The sequence below is a fragment of the Leiobunum rupestre genome, chromosome 6, assembly GCF_980474605.1.
Source record: "Leiobunum rupestre chromosome 6, qqLeiRupe1.1.hap1, whole genome shotgun sequence".
NCBI lineage: Eukaryota > Metazoa > Arthropoda > Arachnida > Opiliones > Sclerosomatidae > Leiobunum > Leiobunum rupestre.
The window spans coordinates 51,171,733-51,177,434 of NC_143389.1; positions in this window are offsets into that span (position 1 = coordinate 51,171,733).

A 5,702-nucleotide genomic window follows, 5' to 3' on the forward strand; every position below is an offset into this window, starting at 1 on the left:
GAGAGAGATTCGCAGTCAGGACGGGTACTTATTCACAGCTGTTGTGGCTTTTGTCATCCCACTCTCCCCTGATTTTTGGATATGACAATTGGGGGAAAGGACCCCTAAAATGGGTTGGGGTACTAACTCTACTTCGAATAATAATATTGTTGGTAATTTCAGTTGTGGATCCCACTCTAAAATTAGATTTCTTCAAAGAGAACTGTGACAAAAGTACCGTAAAGAACATCAAATGCGCAGTAATAAACACATACAACAGATTTTACGACTCGATTATCCAATTTATTCTTCTGGTAGCTGCAGTGTTGAACTTTCAAATGAGATGCGTAAGATATTCCCTAAGCGGCCCGAAAATGTTCAAATGGAACAGAACTCCTTCTATATTTAAAGGACGAGCTTGCGCCACCCAATACAGACATTCTTCAATGGTGGAAGGTAATTAAAAATCTTAGTTTGTTCTACTCGGCGTTGTACTATAGTAATTGGTAGCACGAGACTAAATTGGTTCCTTTGTAAATGAAAGTAGATAAAATGTCTTGGTTTAATGTTTATCTTTATTCTTAGATAAATGAGCATAAGTATTCAAATGTTGCCAAAATGGCGAGGGATTATTTATCCATCCAAGGTTCGTCCGTACCATCAGAAAGGATGTTTTCCAAAGGTGCAAATTTGGGGTCGCCAAAGCGTGGCTCAATGAAACCGGACACCATTTCAGCGGTCATGAGCCTGAAATCGTGGTGGGCCTCGGACTAATTTATTTTACAATAGGATAAAAAAACCTAACTTATCTCGATTTATTTGTAAAGAATGTTGAAATAACCCTTCATTTTATTTCTTGACATTTCATATCTTTTCTACAATAAATGGTTGAAATAAATTAAAATAAATTCTGGTCATCGATAAACGTTTAGACATTGTTCTTTTTTCCGTTCTCCATAATAAATACTGGTAGTGATAAAACACAACGGATTGTGTATGAACATGGATATTGATGAATAAAACCGCTCTGTGGATTAGCCTAAAAACATTATAAAGCCGTAGATATGCTCGCCGTTAAAATTGTTTGTAAATAATCTTAATCAGATGTAACGCGTACCTTTTTTATCAGTTTAGTTTCCCATAACGAATAATATTTGTTTATCTACAACTAAAAAGCCGTTATTTTTAAACAATTTATAAAAATTCATATGTATAAATTAAGTTAATGTATAATAAAGTCCGACCCCTACCTAAACATGTATCGCGGCAAACGGAGGTATCATAGAACCTCACTTAAAAAATTCTTATGTTTATTCGAATTAAATGTTCAATTAAATCTTTGAGACATTTCTTTCATTTACGTACAAAAATGCGAATGGGGGGGGGGGGTGTGCGTGCGTGCGTTACCGGGACTTACGCGTTACCGGAGCAAAGTCCAAAACGCGTTACCGGAGCAAAGTCCAAAACGCGTTACCGGAGCAAAGTCCAAAACGCGTTACCGGAGCAAAGTCCAAAACGCGTTACCGGGGCAAAGTCCAAAACGCGTTACCGGAGCAAAGTCGAAACACCGTTTTTGAAAACCACCGTCTGACGGTAAGCGTTAACGGTTGGTGCGGTTGTTTTTTTTTCGTTAAGGCTCCACGTCGTGACGGTTTCAACTTAGTTTCATCTGGTTTCATTGGAAATGTTATTATTGTAATGTTTATGTGTAGTGCGGGAATGTTGAGTTTGCGTTATGGCGGGTGTGGGTGATGATTTTGTTGTGTATGCGTTTTGTATCTATGGGTGTTTGCTCTCCAACTTCATTATGCTGACTTTTGGGACGGACTAAGTTTCAGAGGGTTACGATCAACGTCCAAATGGCAGGGTTTCCACCAATTGTTTACGGTATTCGTCTTAGTACCAATTTTGCAATCGTATCGGGCGGGATTCGAACCCGAGCCCTCCTGCATGACAGGCGAGTGTTCTACCACAGAACCACCGATACATGTTACGGTTCAAAGAAAATTATAAGCTCAGCTTAAGCGGAATCGTTTTTACAAATTAACCGAGCATTAAATTTCAGTTTTTAAAATAGAACGAAATTTCGTGTTCCATTTAAATTATTGCATCGAATGTAAAGTCTCCTCCGTTGATTAAAAAGGATGTGCCGCCCAGGATTCGAACCCGAGCCCTTCTATATGACAGGCGAATGTTCTACCACAGAACCACCGATGCATATAACGTTTCTTAGAAAATTATAAACTCAGCTTAGCAGAAGAGTATATTAATGGTTTTTAAAGTGTACATTTCTTACGTATGAAATTTTAAAGGTCAAATATTGTTTTAGCGCAGTCAGCAAAGATAAAGGGTAGAACCTGTGGGTGGTCCACTTTGTTAGTTTTTTATTATTTATTTACGGGTTTTATTATCGTCTTAAAAATAGTTGTAATAACGCAAATGCGTTTATTTAACGATTATTGATATAAGAGCTGCCGTTTAGTCATGTGGTCTCCTGTGCCTTGTTGATGGTAAGGTTTTTGCTTCTTGGTAATACTTTTGGTGTGGATATTTGGATATCTACGATTCCTAACGCATTCATTAATTTCCTGGGTGTGCGAGTCATTATATGAAATTGGAAATTGGGCGGCATTGGTCTTTTGCATGCGGTATGTGTCACAACGTCCACTGGAAGTCTACGAGTCGTCCACTACCAGAGGTCGAATATAGATATTCTACGGTATCTTCATCAAAGGCGAGTGTTGAAATAATATGAGCGTTAAAGTTGCGGCAAGTATTTCGTAAGCGAGAAAAATACAAATACCCTGTGTAGATATTTCTTTCATTAAAATTTGCTTCGTATTATATTCAACTGATAAACTTGTACTGTAAAAAGGGGTTAAATTCAATTGTGCATTGTTTTAGTACGTCTAACTCACTGTTGTAACTACTTAATTTATAATATTCTGAATAAATTAAAATCGGTTGTTTCGTCTCAATTATTTTAATCATAATTAAAATTTATACCAAGAGGGATAGAACCAGGATTACGTTTTTATTAAATAACTCTGAAATGCGGAAATATATCTTTAATGGCCATCTCGAGAATTTAATACCACTAGGGACAATTCTTCCGAGGAGAGGTATATTTTGGCAAGCTTGCCAACTTGTTTGTTACAAAACAACTTGTAGCACTTCCGATGGTATGACACCGCTACGGCTTCGGAATAAGATGCTGACTGAATGCGCTCGAATGATTCGATTTAAAGAAATCATTGAGAAGAATAACCTTTAATCGTGGCCATAGATCCGTTAGTGACATTTGAAAATCATCTTTTCGTTCTTCATTACAAATCAAACAAACTTCAGGAACATGAGCCTCCATTAAAATAAGATGAAGCCAGAATACTGAACGAACTATAAATGTAGCGTACTGATACCATTGAAAGTGGTCAAAGAAATAACTACAGAACCAGTTCCTAAAAATGTTTGAACACTATAGGAAAATAAAAAGCCTCTTGTGTCAATTTCCTGTGAACTTTGTACTTAGGATACATTCCAAGAAAAAAGGGCTTGGCTTCTTTTAAAGAAAATGAGCTAGCTATGGAATATTTTACTTAAAATAAAATTAACACTAATTTTCGTTTAATATAGTACTACCAAAATTTATTAAATTATCTACATAAACCAGTAATATTAAAATACTTATGCTATGCGGTTGAATTTGGTGTATGTTAGATCACTTTCTTAAGATTGTGTCCAACGTACACACCGTTTCGACCACTAAAAAACATTTTTTTTATAATTAGAATGCTAGAAACTAATTGAAATATGCCTCGAATTTTTTATGACAAGGCTAAATATTTTCATTAGGGTGTGTTATAACTAATCCACTTCAAAAATCCAACTTGGTAAATTTCCCAAGTAGAGACGAGTTTGCGGAAAAGAATTCGTAAACAGAGTTGAAAAAAATCATCTTACTATGTGTATTAGAATGCTTGATAATTTTTAGCGTTACAATTTCTCAAATTATGACAAGAATACCTAACTACTGCGACATTTCGGTCACAGCAATATATATCGTTGTGGAACTAAAAATTAGTGTTGTAAGTCGGAAAATTTTCCGGAAAATGATCGAGGCCTTTTTTCTGGAAAATTTTCCGTATTTTTCCGAAAAAAGTTTTCATTCTGGCATGATTAGTCTAATATATAATTTGCAAATTTAAATAAAGCGGAATTTTCACCTAATTTTTTCGAATCTGAAAGTAAAACTAAACCTCTAGAATATAATTTTTCCGGAAAATTAACAACACTATAAAAACTATTAAAATATGGGTATTTTCGAGGTGAATTGTCAAGTTTATAATAAATTACGTAACCAAAAAAAACACACACTTTTTCGACACTCCCCTCTCTCTCTCGTAACGCGGAGTAACAAATAATAATAATAATAATAATAATAATAATAATAATAATCAGCTAGGCTAATACCCAAGGCACCCCCTTAGGCCTAAGTCATTCAGAGACTTTTAAAGCCAATAATTAATCTTAATTAATTAATACTACAAATTTCTCTATAAACCTTGTAAAGCAAATGTACGCTTTGTCCCTAACAGCCTTTCCCTTTACTTCAGAGAGTTCTCTCGTTGTTTTGGGCCAACGCTGCTGGGGAAGGTAGGGACATAGAAACTACCACAGGAATAGAAGGCCCTGCCTTTGTACTTGCTTTACTAAGATTACACGGGCAAAAGGTTCTCCCTTCATTTCCGGTTATCTCTGGTCCAATCAAAAAAAGCTTTGGAAATGACGGCCAATTAGATTCCAGCGGAAATGAACGTAACACTTTTCATCGACTCTTTCTATTCCTCTTGTAGTTTCTATGGTAGGGATGACTCCTCCTCGCTCACGTCGTCCACCTTTGGAGATCTCCGAAAGTGGCGACTTCTGACCCGAAGGGTTAAGAGCGGGATAAAGTTACCGGTGACTCTTACTATTGCACCACAGTGAGTCCGCAAAGATTTCTTGGCGGGCTTTCTTCTCCAGCCAATTAGGTTGGAGATCGGTAGCGTCATAGAAACTACATCAGATTATAGTATTTATATACCCCCAGTTCCGCTAGGCACTACTGGGGGTACCACAAGTTATACAAACTAGTTTGTATCATATCACGCATGTTCATCATCACTTTTTAATAAAAAGTAAAAACCACAGCACAAGAACATGTATAAAAACCCTGTAAAAAGGGGTGAAGAGATAAAAAACTCTAAAACGACGTGTAAAAATAAAAGACAATAAAAAACTAGTATCAACCTGGACAAATGTCCCCGAAGTTACTAGTTAAGAAGCGCATGACTTTCTCAAAAACAACCATCTTTTCTGTGAGCTTCATATCTCCGAGGTTGCCTCTAGGGACCAGATGGAGAGTGAGAGGGCAATTAACTAAGTAGTGCTCAGAATTGCCTGTATCTGACCCACAAACACAGACAGGACAGAGCACATGTCCTAAGCCATGCAAGTAGCTAGGAAACTTGCCGTGACCACTGAGAATCTGCGTTGAGAAGTGGTTAGGGTTGATCGCATTGTATCCCACGTTAGGAATAAAATTCCTTGTAACATTGCCTTTATCACTGTCGCTCCAACTATTCTGCCAATGCCTCTTGGTAATGCCACTCAAAATACTTTTATTGCTACCCTTATCGGGTTTAATAGAATGGATCACCTGATTCGTTAATGCGCTCTTGGCC